Consider the following 19429-nt stretch of genomic DNA (forward strand, 5'->3'; position numbering starts at 1 on the left):
ATTTGGTGCACAACCTTGTAAAACATTTTTAATATGTGATTTACAGTGGTTCTGGCTTGGCCTGAAACTGTTAGCCTCCAAAACAGAGCAAGGGTAGACTGGTAGAAAGCATTTAGAGGGAAAGACAGGAGCGGGCAGGCAGGGTGAAGGCTCTCAGGCCGCTAGCAGCCCCAGCACCCAGCACCGCAGCCTATGAGAAGCAATAAGCAAACAGATTGTTCCTCCCTCAGCCAGCGTTAGCTCCACATCATCCCTGCTTCCAGAAGTGACATCTTCTGGCAGTAAGCAACGGTGATGGCTGCTCACTTCGACATCGTAAAAAGCAGAAGCAACCAAAAGTCACCGCAGTGTCTGAGCCAGATCCACTTATGACATTTTCTTCCCCAAGAAAACTGGAAAAAAAAAAAAAGCCCTACTGGAATCATATAAGGAATGGACAAAGTGACATTATGCTGAAGCTGGAGGGGGCGTGTGTGATAATTTTATAACAGGAATGTATTTTTAAAGGGAATTTTCATGAAAAGCAACATCTAGTTTACAAGCACCAGGCAGCCCAGTTTGTCATCATTCAAAGTCCTTAAATGATCTCTCCAAACGCTCGAGTAACTACACTAGGGACAGCACCCTGTTCGAATTCCAATTTCTTATTAGACTTCAATAAAGTCTCAACTGGAAAAGATAATATAAACTTCCTGTCCTAAAAACTGCTACCACATGCCGTTAGGGCAGTAGGGGAACGAGGCAGCGCTGTACTGTGCATCTGACCAGCAGATGCAGCAGCATTCGAGTCTCCCTCACGGTGAAAGGCATTACGAAATGGAAGACTGCTCTGATTTGATTTTACATACATACATTACGAGACGATGTAATCTCCGCTTCAAGTGCTGACAAAACACACTTAATCACCTCTTTGAGGATTTTTACAGAGTTGTTGCTACAGTGTAAAGTGCAGAGAAATGTTTCGTGCAGAGAAATGTTTCAAAGCCCTCTGGAAAGCCTAGCCAGGATGCTTTCTTCACAGGTTGAAGCACACGAGACAAGCGCAGAAATCTGAAAGGCTCCCCAGACACTGCTCTGTGAAGAGTCACTGGGGGAGGTTCTTAAAATAATCCATCAACTCAAGGATCTCAGGTTTGATCCCCGTTTCAAACTGCTTTATACCACAGTTCTGTCAGATGCTTGAGGAAACCAGCACTAAACGATGCCCAAACAGCATTTAGGCAGCACCTGACAGTGCAGGTCTATGGCGCCCGTTGGGATGTGCCTGCTGGGAGCTCCCCAAGGGGACACCCATGATCATGGCCACTGTCCTGCAGCTCCCACCCAATGGCCTGTTCCCAGCTGTGCCCAGACCAGAGCAAAGCCACTGAGCCCACTCACTCTCTGCTCGAGGTTTCAAACCTCCCCCTTCCTCTCATTAAGACAGTCTAAAGATTATAATCTCCCTGTGTACGAAGCCTGCACCTCTCCCCACTGCCTAGAAACGTTGCATTCCTCAGCTGCACCTATCTGCAGTGACTGAGCTGACGGAAGGCTCCTCCAGGCACTTTGGAAGGGAAAAGGGTCATCCAGCTGCTACCTGAACCCCTTGAGCTCTGAGGCTAGAAAGGATTTGGAGTGGAAACCGTGGGGCTGCCTGACTGTAACCGGGGTTGGAGTTGCATCAGACACTGCAAATGTGCTTTGGCCACTAAAGGTGAACGGAGATGCCAGAAAAAGCTTGGAGGTCTCATTTTGTCTTTTTTTTTTTTTTGGTAAAAGTTTTCCTTTAGTTCAGCCATTTCATCTGTCTATGTCAATTCACTGAAGTAGCTCCCCCCCCCCCCCAGGTCCTGGGAGCCACAAAGGGCAGCCCACGGCTTGCTAAAGAACGACATTTCTTTTGGCATATTGATTACCAATACTGCCACTGCACTGCACATGCCCAAACAGGTTTCCGAGAACAGCAGGACTCTTAAATAAAATGCTTTAGTTCAGCAGGCGTATTTTCTAGTTACACTTCAAAACAACTGTGCAAAAGTTCTTCATTATTCCCCTCCTGGTTTTCCCTTCTCCATACCCAAATGCCAGTATTGAGCTTAAGACCTCCACAAAACATCTCTCCATGCGTTTTGTTGCTCTCTTAAATGAGCTTTTCAACCATACTCTGGCAGCAGCCTCAATATTCACTGATGGCTTTACAAAAGTAGAGGAAAGAAGCTTTCTTTCTCCCATCTCCACGCAAATATTTTTGCTTAAAAGCTAGCCAACAGCCTGACCAAGAGATGATGGCACACAAAATGATGTAAATAAGTGCAGCTCATATCAACCAACTGCAAGAGCTGAGCAAGAAGAAGTGAGAGAGCGCGTGTGTGTGTACGTGCGTACGTGCACAGGCGATAATATAGTAAAAAATTTCACTGCAGAACTGAAGCCTGACACTTCCAGATGCTAGGTTACTAGAAGTGAGGTCGTTTGTGCAAACATTTTTTGCCCTCCCTGAACATTTACCTTACAGTAGAGTCTCACATTTCATAATCACATGCTACTTTTTCCATTCCAGACAATTCGGTGCTTAGCAGGGGTGGCACTAACCAAATAAAAAAAAATATTCAACATTTGATTCTCATCACTCATGGTGTTGGCTCACGCCTTAGGTACCATGCACGGTTCCAGCACTTCTCTGAATGCACAACTACTCATTTTCCATATGGTCCTCAGTGAGATGCCTACTCCTATAGATCCTGACTGCTCACAAGCTCGAATAACTGTAACTGCGCAGCTCCCTGGCGAAACAAAGTGATGGTATTTATTCTTATTTAGGAGACGAGGAAGTAGCAAGAGAGACGGCCAGACGTGCCCCCTTACACTAGCACCTAATGTTTTTTTTAGAGGCTGCCTCTTCAGAGGCAACTGCATCCAGTAGTGCTTCCTAGTGCCTGTACCTGTCCCTGCCTTGCCAGGGAGGGAAGGATCAGTGACGTCTTTGCCTGGTGACAAGGTGGCCTTTTTCTCTTGGGAGCTGATGCTGTCGATGCTCACGCACAGTCATCTTCACCTGGGCTGCACCCAGCTCTCTACCTCCCCGGGACTTTCCTGCTGATCAAATGAAGCCCCTGCGACCTCAGCATGTGGAGGAACTGGGACAACAGCAGCCTGTATGTGCCCTCCAGGCTCTGCCCGAGCTGCCTGTCATTAAGCAAAACGCTAATCCCAATCCACCACCAGTGCACCCGGCTCGATTAGCTCTGCAGCTGTCTTGCCCTGGACACTTAGAAAATGCTTGCCGCCCCCACCCCGTATTTCCTGGGAGCAGGCAGATCAGCTCTTTTGCCTTCAGACTTGACTTCAGCAGAACTGGATTGTCCTTAGGGAGCCCTGGAAGAGCTGGCTCATCTCCAACTGCTACTGAAATCAGGAGTCCCGTTGTTTTTTTTTACTCATGAATTTTGAGTCATGCCCCAACATGGCTCTACATTTTCCCTCTGCCATAGAGTCACACTTCTCCACCGAGGCTTTTTAGATAGAAGTTCAGTTAGGACAGAGCAGGCTACACTGTTCCCGAGTTGGCAGGAAACAACAGTCCCCAGACATTAACATGATGGACATTGTCGACACAGAGAAACGTATGGTACCAATTAAGACAGTATCAACAATTATGCAGAACACAGTTGAGTGGATTAATTTGTTGCCTGGAGTAAAGGCTGCCAGTACGGAGCTAGCTGTCAAGAGACACACTTTCATCTTGCATGCTGCCTTGTGCCAAATACTGTGAAGCCCATGTGCACTAAGGATGATCGCCAGGTTTTCTTTTTCCACCAGCAATGTTGAGCAGGGAATCAGCAACCAATTAATGTCTCTCTCTATGTGCTGCTCCCTTTCTTCTCTGATTAAAAAAAAAAAAAAGGAAAAAATCCCTAAATGACCATTTTTCCCATAACACTAAAATAAGAACTACAAAGTAACTGGAAAAAGATGGTGCTTTTCTTGCTCAGAAAGGTTTTCTTTTGCTGAGGGGCTTACACGATAACTCATTTGTCAAGCACACTTTTTTCTCAGTTCTCTAAGCAGAGAGAAGAGAACTGGTTAAGGCATGTGTGACTCCTTTCCAACTTGCTATTTTTACACTGACCAGAAGGATACTTACACATGCTCTCTCTCTTGCTTCCCACACATCCTTTGCCAAAGATGCAAGATTAACTCTAAAAAGTTGTGACTAAGGTCTCCTGCCTTATCAAGTACCTTCTAGAGGAGAGCTTAAAACACCTTAATTCTTGCAGGTTTGTAGGAGCAAGCAGCTGATTGTCGCAAAAATCTTCACGTTTGCCAAATGCTTCATAAGTCTACGGCTGTCAGAGTATTAAACAGTAAACACAAAACCAGGACTTGTAAATCATCATTTACTGCATTAATAAGCAGCAACATTTGAATTCCTGCTAAAGCTTTGTACCAGCTGTGCTTTGTCTCAAAATCCAATTAAAAAAAAAAAATCTGCTTATGCTTGTGCCTGCAATATGAAGAATATTGAGCTGCCCTTCACAAGCTCCACTGTTGCTTACAGAGCATACAGACCCAAATCATGCTCCCGTTGCTCCATATTTAGGCTTGTTAAACAACAGCGTGCCTACCTGAGCTATAAATTACCTCGAGGCTTGGAGTAATGCCATCCTGAGTAAGGAAACTATTCATAACACTGCACTCCTTAATTCACTGCAGGCAAAGTCCCCTACCCACTAACACGGCATAAGGTGATCACAATCAGCGATGGAGAAATCCAGTTGAAACACAACATTCCCAGTAACCACGTTGTTCTGGGAGCAGCACAACCCTGAAGTCTAGTTTTCTGTATGTTTACATCCTATGTGCCTTACTCCTCCAGCCATTACACCTGCAGAATACTTGCAGTTCAGCAGTCCTCCCATCACAAAACCTTCCAGCTCCCTCCTGGTATCTTTATTCCTACTACATCTCCTTGGGCAAGGGAGCTGGAAGCTGCAGGGTCCCAAAAATGACGAGAGGAAGAGCTGCCCTTCCCTAAGGACCACACTCCTGCAGGTGTCTCCTTCTCTTGACACTGATTTTCAGAAAAAAAAAAAAAAAAAGTATCTACCAGACCATTACCCCTTGACCAATTTTGATCAAAATCGGTCAACGTTCACCAAAGCTTAAGAGGGTGAAGGATGGACAGAGAATGCAGGAGATCGGACTAACACGAATCACATCTGCATATTTATGAGCTACACATAAGCGTGGAGGGGCTTCCAATAAATTGCTCACCAGGCGCTGAGCGTTAAGTCTGTGGGTATTTGTCTGATTAGCAATATTCGCTGGTATTGCACAGATAACACAGGGCATTTAACAGGATATCGAGCCTTCACAGAGGCACTTCATGATTTCTACCAGTGTCTCAGCCACTGCGCTCAGGAATGGGAAGAAATCTTCAGTGACTTCCAACACCCTCACCAAACTATAACTCTGTGGCATCACTTGGAGACTTACTTCTGTGCCCAAGCACTTTGCCCCATCTTTCTAACTTAAGACTAAATTTTCTTCGTCTCAAGAGCCTCGTGCACAGGGTTGTTTTCTTCATTGGGCTCAGGGATTTGCACAGACCCAACATCCTCCAAACGAAAAGATAAAATCTCTACAGGCACTTCCTGGAAAGTTATTTCTGCAGCCAGTAATCCTCTGCCCGCTGCCAGGCACGCCACCTTTCTGGTAAATACCAGCCTGGCTCTATGCTGGATGCCTGACACCTCCTCTGCATGGCGAGGACACGGGCTGTACGACTCCTGCCTCCCAGCCCGTGGCCGCTGCTCCCAAGCCGCACTAAAGCGAGGCTGCTCCTTATCTGCCATTTCCAGACGCCTCTGACACAGCCTAAGGGGCAGAGGGGACTAGCAGTAATGACAAGGAGAATCAAGGAAGGTCAAAATGGGACAGAAAAAAATATATCCGTTCAGACGTGCCCAAATAGGATTTCTTTTTTAATTGAACATCTAAACATCTACATCTTTAGGAATTTTGATGAGGTTAACAAAATATGTTCCCTCTTTTTCCTCCAGCTGGAAACTGCAATAAAAATGGTTCCTCCTAAGCATCTTTTCACTATCTCCTTTTTTCCTTTTGTACCATTCTCCTTGTCTTTTACTATTTTGGAGCTTTTCCAATGTGAAATGTTTTCAAAAATGGCAAGATAATGAAAACATCCCCAAAGCAATAAAAAGAGATGAGATAAGGAAAATAACTACAAGACTTCATTTAGCCTTTTACACTTCGTAACACAAGAAAAGGAGGACACAGCAAACTTAAAATTCTGAAATATCTTCATATCACCTTGCTAAAAAAGAAGTAAAGTAGAAAGAAACAAAACAAAACTCTGAGTTTTTTTTTCTTTAGGAAGTACTTGTGAATACATGGAGATAAGCACCTTTCAAAAGGTAAGTCAGGTTTGGTGAAGCAGGAAACATTCCACTGGGAAAAAAAAACTGGAAGCCAGCTCACTGTCATGGAAGTTTAGTCATCACCATCGCATGATCAGCGATTAATAGGAAAATGAGGCCACGTTGACTGCTTCCCTGGCAATTTAGGATAGAGAGGAGCTTCAGGAGACCTCAGCTAATGGGAGAAGATAAAGGCCAGCACATGGTGTAGGAGTGAGGACAGTTATTCTGCAGCACTGGTGGAATAAGTGTGAGCTTGCGACCCTCCCACAAGGAAGAGGATGGTGGAGCCCACATGGAGAGGGCCGGGGAGCCTATGCCATTTGGGTAAGTTGGAATAAAAGGCAGCAAAACTATCTGATTCCAGCCTGCTCTCAAAGAAATGACTCGGGCATTCAAATATACTAAAATATTAAACACTGTTGAAGTATTGATGTACTTGAAAGTTAAACGTATTCTTCTCTAGGACTGGAGACTGTGAGCTCGAGAGCGATGGCAATCCTCCCACCAACCTTTAGATATCAAGGACACCCCTAGAGACGTTTCGACCTAGACTGCTCTAAAAGCTTCCTTAAGAGAGGAGACAACTAGCCAGGCCCCTCCTGGTACTCTCTTGGTGGCTACCTTCGAGATGATGCGACAGAAATCATCAGAAAAACCTCTCCAAACGTGTGTCTTCCTGGCTGTCTCAAGAAGCAAGACCAGGCTGAGTCCTGGGATCAGTTGTCTCCCGTGTCCTCTCCTCAGGGATTGCTCACATCCTCACTCTGTGCTTCCCAAGTCGAAATCTGCAACTGCAGGGCGCTCTCTAGTGTCTCTGCTCTGCCTGGGAGAAGCACAAGTACCCCAAGGCACCGACACCATTCCAGACCGTGTATAAATGCCAGGCAGAGGGATGCCCGAGGCCTGCTATAAATTAAGAAGAGTTCGCCAGTGTATCTGTTTGAGCGAAGCGTCTGGTGGCAGCCACTGCCAGACTGGCCATCAGCATTGTGCAACCCGGGTTGTGGTCTGGGGTGTACGCTCAGGGGAGAAATTCTCATGGAGGAGCTGGCTCAGAGACGGCAGCAGGGAGGGCTCAGCAGGCCTCCTCCCACCACCACAGCACCGGGGGACGAGGCAAGGGCAGAGCACGTTTCTAGCTGCTGAAGGTGAGCACAAGCCAAAACAGTGGGCACAAACTGGCACCTGCTTTGGTTTCCCCTTAAACGGCTCGTTGATCCCTTTATTACTACACTTTCTACTGCTACGGTGCCTCTTTCCTCCTGTGCTCCTCTGAGGCTGACAACTCCTGACAGAAACGCAGCACATCCCACAGCCCCATAGCCTCAGGTCCAGCTGCGTTCGCCTAAATGACAAGATCGATGTGGCAATCTGCTGCAGAACATATGAGATTCCCCTTCTCCCTCGCTCTCTCCTCTAATATACATTTCACATTAAATCAGCATCCAAAGGGAGGCTCTTCTAGCGCCTGAGAGAACGTATTTTCTTTGAGCTCGCAACGCTGTCTGGTGACAAGGGGGGGAATATGCTTGCACCATGTAATTGATTTGATGCACGCCACGTTTCGGTGGGATAAACATCCCCCCCCCCCGACTCCTCACATCCCAGTGTCTCCAGCCTAAGCTCCTTGTTAAAGTGCGTTGGGAGCCCATCAAAGACACTGAGTAGTTTTGACGTGAAGATAAATGCTCTTATCTTCAGCTTCCGATGTTGCTTCTCTCAATAAACACTCCTGACAGCTTTCACTGTTTAAACTGCTCTTCAGCTGGGGATGGGAATACAGAGACACCGTTTAATCCACCTTTTATTTCATCAAACTTCTCTGCTGGGACTGGAAGCTGGGCTTGTCACCAAACCAGACAACTTCCACTGGGACACAGTGCCACAATTCACAGGGAACAAATTAAGGCTTCATCCAGGCAACACACTTAAGCACCTGAACAAACCTGTGGCTTAAGCTTATCTGTTGTTTTATGGGCTTAGCATGTCCCAGATGGACATGCGTGTCCAGAACCTCTCATACAACTGCAGTACACCAGCAAAACTACACATCCCAATAGTACTGTGCTGCTGAGGTACCTTCACAGGCAGGCAAACACTAAAACATAAATAACTGTCTTTCAAGAGGCCAGTGCAAGAACCAGGAAAGAAAACCTGGTCCTTCACCTTCAAATCCTCCATCTCTTTCTGCAGCGAGCTGGCCCTCAGCTCAGCCTCTCATCCCAGAACAGAGGACTGAAAAGCCTGCTTCGTGCTTTCAACCTCCCCTTGCTGAAGGACCACCTACAGATCCCAAACCCAAACACAGAGGCACAGCTCAGCTGGAGCCCAGGGAAAGCCCCAATGATTTGAACGGATCTAGGATTTCACTCTCTGCTTCCCTACATGAAGATTAAATAAATAGTCCCTGGCTCCAAAAGCACCACACATGCCTGCCTGAGCTCAATGAGATATTTACTTTAAAGATGCAGAAAAGTTGCAATCATTTCCAGCAGTATGGCAGGGGATGAGCTTTAGGGCCAAAGAGGTATCCATTTCAGGCATCATAAATCCAGTCCATGTGTCTTTAATGCAGTGGAACAGACTTTGACAGGAAAAATGAAAGAGAGATTAAAGAAAAAAAATACAAGAGAATACACTGCCAGAAGAAATAATATAAAAATGCCTTAAGTATATGAGGAGGAAAATGCCTCGAGAAAGAGCAGGTCTCAGAGCCCCAGCAAGCAGGGGGAGCAATCAAATAAGGAGGTTGCAACCAAGCCAAAGTCTTTGTAACAGTACGCACACCAGAATATGACTGGGGTTAGGACAAGGTTGAAGAAATGGCTATTCTGGGGGTAACTGCTTATGCCGAGACACTACCATGTTCCCAAATTGAGAAAAACAGCCAAGAAAAATCATGTAGCTTGCTATGAAACCCCCTCAGGCCAAATGCAGCAGCAGATTTTTGAAGTAAGTGAAATTACTCTGAATTTCTAGTAGAGGAATCCAGCTTTGATTCTGCCCAGAGCATTCTGTATGAGCCTTTGAACTGTGGCAATGAAATATTCAGCTGCACAAATCAACAAGCCTATATCCATACCCAGCTCCAATGAAGGGTCACACAGTTTTCTATAATAAACAGCATTTTCAAACAATTTATGTTTAAAATTTCAGACAGGAGATGAACTCAGTTTTATTGGCCTCAGTTGGAAAGCCACCTAGACCATCCACGCTCATATTTCAGGGGGAAGTCTTCAATTCACGTTGCCATTGCATTCATTTCGATGCAGTGACCTCCCCTCTCTACCCCGCAAAATGCTAATCACAAAACAACCCAAATTTAATCCTGTGTGTGCAGAAGACAGCACGCTTCTGGTCCCGCATGCTAACCACGAGACTGCACTGCTTTAACAAGGGTGGATAGCCTTTGGGTCCATTGCTAACATCGACCACTAGCGTCTGAGTTCATGCAGAACAGACAGAAATAGCAGTTGTAGCTGGTGACCAAAACTTACGTTCAGAGTCCAGCTGCATAAATTTAGACCTCTTACTGAGGGAGCTCAGATACACACCTAGAACAAACAAACAAACAAAAAAAAGCAGTGTGTTGTAGGAAACAGCTGTATGAAAGCACCCAAAATGTGGCTCCCACCAACCAAACTTCCCTGGCACGCACAGCAGGATCAGATTTTTTCCTCAGAACGAACAGTTTGCTCCTACTTTGGCTTGGTTTATGACAGCTATATTCTAAGGCACCTCCTGAAAGATACGTGGAAAGCAAGACACAGATGTCTTACAGATGTTTATATACACCAGTTTTGAGTTTTACAGACATCCTGATATGTCAGAGACTGTCAGTTCTCTGTGCTATTTGAGAAACTGTGTTGTTATCAATTTAATGAATCAGCTACAGAGAAGAGAACTCTTCATAATTCAGTTTTAAGGTCTGGTCCTATCACACAAATCAAAGATTGAAGATTGAATCAGAATCTTACAGGTTCCTCGCTACAATCTGCAGCAAGGACAATAAAGTAGATCAGAATTACAAGTTACAGTTATAACCAGCTCCATGCTGGAAGCTGTGCCAATGCTCATCAGCTGATTACCTGGAAAACACTATTTTTCTATGGCACTGACACTTGTGCTTCCCTTTGGAGGGTTTGTTGAGGTCAACCTGTAAGATTAAATGGGACAAGAGTACTAGTTTCCTCGTGCAACCCTTGCACATGCTTGTGTCCAGCTGCTGAAAGGAGTGATGCTCAAAGCAACCATGTATAGCAATGTTTGCACAATCAGGTGCACGAGCAATGGAGACATGCACCTTAGCAGTAGTTGCTAACCTGCCAAATTTACTAGTTTTCTCTCAAGACTGCAGGCTTTTCACCCTGTCTGTAGATACAGCAGAAACACCACGCAGAACACTATTTTTTATGGTTTCATATAAAGAAACAAAAAAAAGGTGTTGAGTAATTTACGCATTAAACTGTTCAACAGCCCATTTTTATTTCCCTCTTTCTTCTTACAAGTTATAAGATCAGACATACAAATTTACCAGCTTTCTCACAGAGCAAAATTTTAAGCAAATGCTTTGTTTTGTGTTTTAAACCCCACGTTGCTCAGACTTTGTGCTTCAGGCCACTGACATAAAATTTACCAGAAATTTTCCCTGGGGCTACAAAGAGATTATCCAGCTAGAACAAAACCCTTCCAAAAAGCAAAAACGCAGCCACTGATTTTGATTCTTGACTTCTCTCCGTCAGGTTTAGGAAGCCCTGCAAAGCACAGAGGAATTATCGTTTGAAAATAGCTTGGCAATGTTGGTGTGGATGCACTGCTACTGAGTGTTTTCTGCAGCTCCACACCCAGAAGAACAGGCAGATCAAAGTGAGCAGGATTACTTGAGTTACCTACGGACTTCTTGCTGGCAACCAGTCCAAATTATTTCTGCGTGCATATCTCAGTGTGCTCTCTGCTGTCAGCATCCATTAGTACAGCTGGATCAGAACTGCGCTGGTTTTGTGCATCGACATCTTAGCATAGAGAGGGGAAGCTTGGGGTTTCATTTGACATGATCAGCTGCAGTTGTAGGGCTTGTTATCATTTACCTACATTTACCAGTGATGTGCCTTGTATCCACGGCAGGTCACAGGCATGCCTAAGAAGTGCACTAACTGCTGGTCGGCCAGCAACACAAGCTGGTAATAACAGAGCAATCCTACATGACTTCAGCCTCGGTCCATCAGAAGGAAACTACTCTGAGTACGCTGGTGCTGTACCTATGGGATTACTGAGAAAGCACAAGGATTGATGCCAGGTAAGGAGCCCCACCAGCACACTACGTCACTAATGCCGGGGCATATCACGCACAGCGCCATGCTGAGCACCACGTACTTGTGCTGTCTCAGGTATCTCTGCAAGCAAACATCGAGCTGCACTCGAATGGCATGTTTGTCCCTTTATTCCACTACTAGATTTCAATCCATTGCTGTAACCGAGATGAATAATTCTGGGAGCACAACGGAGAATTGTTTGCGATCAAGGAGTTTTCTCAAGTTGGCAATGATTTTAAGGGCCTCTATATGCTGGTAAAACCCAAGAATAACTTAAATCTCAGAAGGTGGAGGCACCCTGAAAAAACAGACCTCTTTAAAGCATCCCCAGCTGAGAGCCCCAAAGCAGCTGGATCACCAGCCATTTTCCAAATGCTGGGCCAATGTTTGCATGTACAACGGAGTATTACGATGTCCAGATAGCAGTATGTGAAATTAATCAGCCCCAAAGCCAAAACACTTAATCAGCCCAAAACCACTTAGTACTGAAGCTTGATGAAAGTTCTGAGTGAAAATTCACGTATCGTCAGCAAAGGTTTTTTGAATGACAGTTTCTCTCAAGTGTCCTGGACTAGAAAAGTGCTTACACATAGGCAAAAAGAAACGTGAGGCAAAAACCAAATGTGAGTGTGTTTGATGAAAAATTCTTCTTTAGCTAAAAGCTGCATATTGACATCTCTCTCAGTGCTGCCTCTTTTCATTGCTGCTAGACTATGCTTGACGTCGTCCTGATTTCTGATCCTGCTAAAGGCACAGTGAGACAAGTTGGGGCTCAAAGGAGCAGGATGAAGCCTTTGCTGCTACCCAGGCACTCGTGGTCATTATCCTTTCTGTAACATTCCTGTATGAAAAGCATTTCTTAGCCTAGATTCAGCAAAGCACTTAAGCACATGCTGAACGCAGTCAAATCAAGACCGGACAAGAAGCGGGCTGTCATTGCATCAGCCGTTACAAAACTCACTGCAGAAGTACATAATGAAGTCGTATGGCCTGCCCCATGTGAAAGTTCTTACCTGAAAAAAAAATAAACCACATCCTTAATCCACTTCGGCAAAGTGCTTCGTACTGTCAGGACTTCGATCAAGCTCAGGACTGAAAATATGCCTACATTACTTGTCTACTCTTAGCAAAAATAACCTAGTCCCAAGGAATTGGGGACTTTTAACCCATTGCACTGGAAACTGTAGCTGATGAGCTTTCTTCCCCAAATAATGTGACATTCTGAAGTTTAGTTTAACTTGGCGCTTTTCCTTCTCTCTTCTTTGAAATGTATAGGGCAAAAAGCTGTTCTAATATATTTGTCTAGCAGTTCACTCTTGCAAAGTAAAGAAATATTGAGAGCAAAATGGAAATAGCAGAAGGGTAAGTTATCCAGTCGATTGACTCCACCCCTCACAAGGATGAGACTTTTGGACATAACGGCTGGAATAAAGCACTGTCAGTCCAGGCTCCAAGGCTGAAATTCTCCCTCCTGGCAGTGCAGAACACACACTTGGCATGAGGCAGCTTTATGTCCTTCTGATCTGCAGCTGCCAGACCCTAGGCCCAGTCACCCATGCGAGCTGGGGCAATCTTCTGTGCCATGCCTGCTGCCAACAGACATTCCTGCAAGCAAGGGGCAGCGGGATTCAGGAATAATCTCAACACGTCGCCTTCTGCCAGGACTGGCTGCCACGGAGGGACTGCCTAGCAATTATTTTTCAGTCGCTCTTAAACTAGGGCTCCTTGAGGCAAAGCTGAATGTCAAGGTGGAGGTGCCAACAGCTCTAAGTCTGATTTGTAAACTCGAGCAGCTAACCCAGATCTGATGTTAAAAGCCCTCCACATCCGATAACCGAGACTTTAACAATAAACAATCTTTATGAGGACTGCTTAAATTCACCTCCAGGGTTCTCCAATCTCACAGCTTTGTAGAAAAATCATCTCCTTTATGCTATTACGCTCTCAGAAATCCACTTTCAGCACAGGAGCAACCACTGACTTACACTCCCCTCTGCCTCAAGTAGCTGCTTGCCTTTTTATAAACAAATTCACCTGCAGCAGCTATAAACCAGTAACAAGTCTCAGAGGGAATGTTACGTTACATATTCACGTTACACGCTGGTGTATTTTAGGAAAGAGATAGAGTTTAGAAGTTAGAGGATAATAAAATTAAGAGAAATAACCCCTCAACTACTTCTTCAAAGAAAAAGACCATTCAGACAAACTGCTGATAGACTCCAGCCTTAAAGGAATTTCCTTCCATTCTGCATTTGGCACCAAGCTCTTTCTGATTTCTGTACCCAGACATATTTTCCTTCAGGGAAAATACATTACAGTTAGAACACTGCCCGCGATTTCATAATATGTATTTATGAAGTTAATCATACCCACGTCTCTCAAGGCGTCTGTTAACCCAGGCTGGTAAATTCCTAATTATCCTTGCAGGACAGAAATATCAATCCTGAGTCGTAGTACAGTGGTTTGCCACATTTAATGTTCAAGGGAATAACATGTTCTTTAGGCATGATCAATACAGGCTGTCTGGTACTGCAGTGAGCAATTTGCAATGTACACTGAAACACCTCCAGTTTATTCATCACCTAAACCTTTTCCCCTCTCTGCCCATTAGATTTCCTCTCACGGAAATCAGGGGAGACCTACTGTGATAAACATCTGGCATAAATGGACACGGATCCATTCAGCTAGATTTGTTTTGTTTACAGACGAGCAGATGAGGCAGCACATGATACGGAAATCAAGAAGTAGCTGCAGAAAAAAAAGCAGTTTATTAGCTCCATGCCCATGCTTGGTAAGACGCAAAGTAGAAATTGAGGAAAGCGTGGCTTAGACTAGATACTAGGGCTTAATTTTCTAATGATACGGACACCAGGATAGATTTGTCCAGGCAGACTGTGTAGTCTCTGTCATTGGAGAGGTGTGGTTTGGACATGGATAGCCTGGCTTTGGGACAGGAGGATGAAGCTGCCTCTCTGGGGCCTTGCAAAATTTGCACAGAGGATTTTAGGGAAGCCACACATACACCAGGTTACAACAGACAAGACCTGGTGGATATTTGTAACTTTTTAAATGCGAAAGAGACTAAGTAAGTGCTTCCTTATGGAAACTGACTTTGTTGTCTTCCAGCTTCTGTTCAATTACTTCTGACTGACCACGGTGGCAAAGTGCATAACCTGTCACACCGTAACACAAAGCCTACAGCACGTCAGCACAGGTCTTTTCCCAACTAAACTACTTCACTTCAGTGAAATAAAGCAGAAATTCTCAGAAGAAATCAATCACAGCAGCGTCACTTCAGAGCAGACCACAGCTTTTCTCACTGAGACCTCTTGTCATTCAAACATGTACGAACACAGCCCATATTTGCCTCTTGTTGTGGATGCTGCAGTTTAAAACACCACTTCACTCACACAGTCCAGCACTCGATATATTTCTAATTAGAGCTGCTGTATCAGCATCTGGTGTTTTAAAATACTGCTGCAATAAATCCTGCAGCTATAAATTTAGTATTTCATAAAGGCAGGCAAGATCTTGTAGACAGATTCTGAGGGGGGAAAAAAAAGCTTTCAATTGAGCCCTGTAATAAAGCATTCCAGAGAGAGAGAGGTCAAGCAAGCAAGCTAGATTAGATCCTTCAGTCTGCCTCCTCCACCATGAACAGCAACAATTCAGCATGCAGAAGGGGAATTCCTTGTTTTTAAACATCTTTACAGTAAAAAACACCATTAGACTTTCTCCAGTCTTAAGCACCACTTTGCGGATTCTGGTTACGTGAGGAACCCCATCTTCACATGACAAGCAGAAATTTTTCATTTCAAAGCCAGCAGATTGGGGAGTTCAAAATGATCCTTCACGGTACAACAGCAACTGGAACCACAGCTGAGACTGAGGTACAATGGTGCATATGGCCAGTGCGTACCCACACTTAAGAAGCCCCCATTTTAAATAATTGAAAATGTAATAAAGACAGAATTAAGCGCTCTTGGGAACTTCAGAAAGTCACTATACTCTTTCTTCGGTACTGCATGATGAGAAGCTGAGTCAAGTTTTGTTTTGTTTGGAAACACAGCAAAAAGCCTAAAGCTAACAGATTATAGAACAAAAATAAACACGCAGCCAAATCCCCGTCCCAACGGAGAGACACCGTAGATTGCAGCGGTGTTGCACTAGCGTCCCCAGCAGCATAACCCACCATGTTTGAACCAGAGGTCCCGAACCAGAACTCTGCTTCTGCGGAATTTGCAGTCATTCTCACAGTCCTGTACGCTCACAGGCATCGGCCTGGACACGAATGGACAATGGAAACCCTCTGACACAGACCTGACAACAACACACAACTTTACATTTGGCAAAGCTTCAAAGCAGAGGGAGAGTTTGTTCTTGTTTGGAAGCATAAATTTAGGCAGCGGAATGCGTATCAGAGAATCCAAATAACCAGCCTCACTTTCAGGGTGCTGCTGCAGCTCCAACTTAAGTTGCACTGAAGTTTTGACACACTCAGGCATTTAGGTAACAGTCCAAATACAAATTTAGAAATTAAAAATACAAAACCCAACCCTGCGATTAGTTTCTTAACTAAACAATAGTCCTCTCTGTCTTGTGGCTGTTTTTTTTTTCCTAAATGATCAAACTACTAACGTGTGTGCTTCACACATACAGGGCTTAGGCTTGAACTAACTGCAAAGGATGGGCAAAATTTATTGCAGGGAACTACTACCACCAGCAGCAGGCATGCAGTCACCACCAAGACCTTCCTTTGCATGGGTGTATCATCACGCTGATTCACGCCACCTCAAAGGTAATTTTTTTTAAATACTGTGCCATCTTTGGATTCTGTGATAAAAAGAGAAAGCTGTTTCTGGCCCTGCCAGGGCCCATGCCCCAGGAAGCATTTTGCAGGAGTTATAAAGAGTAACAGGTAAAGCACCTGCTGTGATGCCCAGAGAACACAAACAGGCCTCCCATCTGGGGGAGCTCATATCCACAGAACAGCCTTTGGGGAAGCTTAGATCTCTACACAGAGCTCAGATTTTAAATAGCTGGGCACCTTGGTTTAGCAAAACACTAGCCTCCATTTGCTGAGAGTTCAAACACATGCAGCAAACACATCCCTCCTTCCCAAAAACAGCCTTCTGTGGGAACCAACCCATGAAAGAGGTGAAGGTGTAACTGAGGCAGAATTAATCCCCAAAAAGATCTGGAAGCAAAGGAAGAACATTGCTTTGATCATGAGCTTTGTCAGCAAAACAAAACTTGAAGGCACCCAGCCTGTTTGCAGCGTTATAGCATGGCATTCACCAGCTATTCCACGGCTATCTTTTGGAAGTAAGGGACCCCTCTGCGCTGGTCAGGACACTCAAAGAGTCCTTTAAGGGTACTTCAAGGGCCTCAGTAGAAGTGAGAATCCAGCACAAAATCCACACCTTTACTCCCAGCATATCACACAAATTTAAAGCACTTCTGAAACACAAATGGTGAAACTTGTTTAATAGTAGCAGCAGCCTTGAGAATTTCCTAGTGTGCTTGACAAAACATCGAACCAACTCAAAAAAAAAGAGCCAAAAAAAAGCCAAGGAGCTGTTCTAACTAACTGCCTAGTACAACAGGAAGAAAATCAAACTGTGGGAGCAAGTAATAGCCCCTCTTATCGTTGTTGTTGCTGTCTTTATGCTTAAGAAAAAAACAGCTAAGGTACGTTTATTGAACGGAGCGGCTGCAGCAATCCATAATGGTTGAAACAGGAGCCTCGGAGAGGTCTCATCAGCAACAACAATTGTTTACCAGACACAAATATCCTGTAGGTATTAAACGAACACCAGGGACTAGTGTACAAGCGACACAGAGAAAAGATTGTCCTGGGGTACTGCACGCCAGGAACACAGCTGTGAAATTGCTCTGGCAGACACTGTCACAGCTAATAACACGATCCTTTCAAACACACACATTAGAGTCTTCGTGGCATTTGTAATTTGTTAAAACTCCCAATCTGTCACTTCATTCTGAGAACAGGAGGAGAAAGCAAGCCTGTACTCTGTTTGCCTGCACATACCTCGACTCACCAGCACTTTTTACATTTTACAGCGTTTCAAACAAAACACTGGGCAGGTATTAATAAGGGTCAAGCAAAGAGGAGTGTGACTTTTGTTGCTTGCACGCTTAAGGCTACATAAGGGGCAGCAGCACAGGCATGCCAGGGAAAATCTCATTTGTGAGATTCCACCCCAGCAAATTCAGAAATACAGCCATTGCAATTCAGGTGCAAAGATAAACCACTGGCACCATTTAAATGAACTCTGTGTTTCTGAAATGCCAACTGTAAAAAACTGCTGATATTTAATTTCGATAGATATACTGCATCTGGTGTTTATGGCTTAGTGCTGTTGCCAGAGAGCCCCAGGAGCTTCGGTCTGGGAGCCAAGCCAGTGTCTACCAACTTAGTTGGACTACTGTGGATACACAAAGATCCAATATTCCTCTGATTTAAAGCTTTCAGGCAGATTTTCAGAGACTTTTGTTTTATTTATAGCTAGCATGTGTGGAGAGAAATAAAACGGTCATTTAATATGCTGCGCAATTATGAGCTTATTTCTTCCAGTTTCACATTTCAGTAGCTTATTTCAACACACAGAGAAATGGAAATCTGGTTATTTCTACCTTAACCTTTCATACATGGATAGACACAAAGAAACTAAGTAGCAGAATGTCTTCACATTACAAAAGGAAAATGCCAAAACCGGTTTTAATCACAAAAGCTGGACACTTACCGTATTTACACAGATGGTCATCATAACGGTTTCCGTCACGTAACAGTTAAATGTTTTTCCTTCTTCCACTCCTTATGGCCCATATTGATATCCTAATGTTACAGGAAGCTCTGACCTGTCAGTGCAGATGTTCTGGTGTTCTGATTCTTCAAGTTCTAAGATTCTCTTCTGCTTGAAAATGGAGTGGGTGCTCTCCAAACGCCCCTACAGAAAATCAGAAGAATTTTGTTTATTAAATTGACCCCCCAAGATGTGTGCCTTGGTCTAAAGAAAATTAAACAGAATTAGTAAAAACAAAGCCTATATTCCATCTTCGGGGAATATTTTAAGTATTTACGCAGACAAAAATATTAAACAAAAAAGTGCACAATTTCATTTCTCAGGGACATGTAGGATGCTTGGCCATCTGCTGAAAATGTAAGACTGCCAAATATCACAGATTCACACCTTGAGTCTGGAAATAGAGTTCACATGGCAAATCCATGCATTTCTTGTGGTGTCTGCATTCCACCAGCCTTTCCTTTACCTGCTGCTTAGTTTTACACTTCACTGACTGCTAAGCTGGATTGCTTCACAGTTTTTGAAAGAGCAGAGCCCAATTTTGCAAAGTCCCACTGACTGCCATAGAGCTGCTGGCTGGATACCTGACTGTATGCTTGATAGGTTTTCAGAATTGGGGAACATAAGAAAATCAGAGCATGTGGGAGATCAGGGCCTCTGCTCAAAGCCACTGGCAACAGGAAAGGAACAGTATTGTGCAGTTCAGGGAAAATTCTTCCCTCAATTCTGAGAAAGTAATCAAAAGGAAAATACTTAAAGGCTGAACTTTAACAGGCCACCAGTTTATACAGTGGGAAAAAAAAAAAAAAAAAAAGACTTCCACAAGGAACTGACTTAATCAGCCATAATTTTAATTCGTATAAACCTG

At 44.4% G+C, this 19429-nt stretch overlaps 1 long non-coding RNA gene across 5 annotated transcripts in view; it reads right to left on the reverse strand.

Annotated features, from left to right (window-relative positions):
* Positions 1–19429, reverse strand: part of LOC106045615 (uncharacterized) — a 52722-nt gene that overhangs the window by 32175 nt on the left and 1118 nt on the right. For 4 of the 5 annotated variants that reach the window (XR_010830049.1, XR_010830051.1, XR_010830050.1 and 1 more), the window contains exon 2: positions 18502–18705. This is a non-coding gene — a long non-coding RNA (uncharacterized lncRNA). Of the gene's footprint in view, positions 1–9922; positions 9980–18501; positions 18706–19429 lie in introns of all 5 variants that reach the window. The other variant, XR_010830048.1, reaches the window with a different exon arrangement.

The sequence above is a fragment of the Anser cygnoides genome, chromosome 3 (genome assembly GCF_040182565.1).
Source record: "Anser cygnoides isolate HZ-2024a breed goose chromosome 3, Taihu_goose_T2T_genome, whole genome shotgun sequence".
NCBI classification, from domain to species: domain Eukaryota; kingdom Metazoa; phylum Chordata; class Aves; order Anseriformes; family Anatidae; genus Anser; species Anser cygnoides.